We start from the raw sequence: 753 nt of genomic DNA on the forward strand, positions 1-753 counted from the left end.
TCCTGTTCTGAGTTCTAGTGGACTAGAGTGAAGCTACAGATAACAATTTAACTGACTTTGATCTACAAACTTATCTCCTCCCTCCACCTTATCCCGGTCTGAGTGGGAGGCGAGGCTTTCCCAGGTCAACGGAGACAGATATAATCTGTTCATCAAGTTCCGGGTTTACCCTCAGGCCTTTTTATGTGGAACATTTTCAAAGCAAAGTGGAAAGTGTCCAGAATGTTCCCTGACTGGAAGCCTGAAACATGAGAAACTGTTGATTTAGATGCAGAGGGGTTCTTTTCTGAGGTTCCTTTGAACATTGTTGCTTCTCTCATATTTATTTGTTTATTTATTATGCTCATCATTCATTTATTCATTTGGACAATTTGTTTTTTATCTTTGTAATTTTTAGGGTAAATGTAATATTATTATTAATTTATGTCTTTTCTAAAACTTAATTTACTCTTATTTTATTTTTATTCTTAACATTGGATATGAAAGTATTGTATGTGAATATAGTGTTTCATTTAATAATTTATGTTATGTAAAGTATCTAAGAAAAAAACATTTATTTAAATATTTTTTTAACATCAAAGTTCTTCTCTTTGTAAGTTTGTAAGAAACTAAATCATTTTTGCATAAAACAGCTTGCATGGTGCATGCATCCGTCATGCTTTTAAGTTAAAAATATGTTTTTTATCATTTTTATTTTTTTTTATTTTGAGAATCAACATAAAAATAACCTATAAACTTACTAAATTAGAAGCT

Source organism: Oryzias melastigma, linkage group LG6, assembly GCF_002922805.2.
Source record: "Oryzias melastigma strain HK-1 linkage group LG6, ASM292280v2, whole genome shotgun sequence".
NCBI classification, from domain to species: Eukaryota; Metazoa; Chordata; class Actinopteri; order Beloniformes; family Adrianichthyidae; genus Oryzias; species Oryzias melastigma.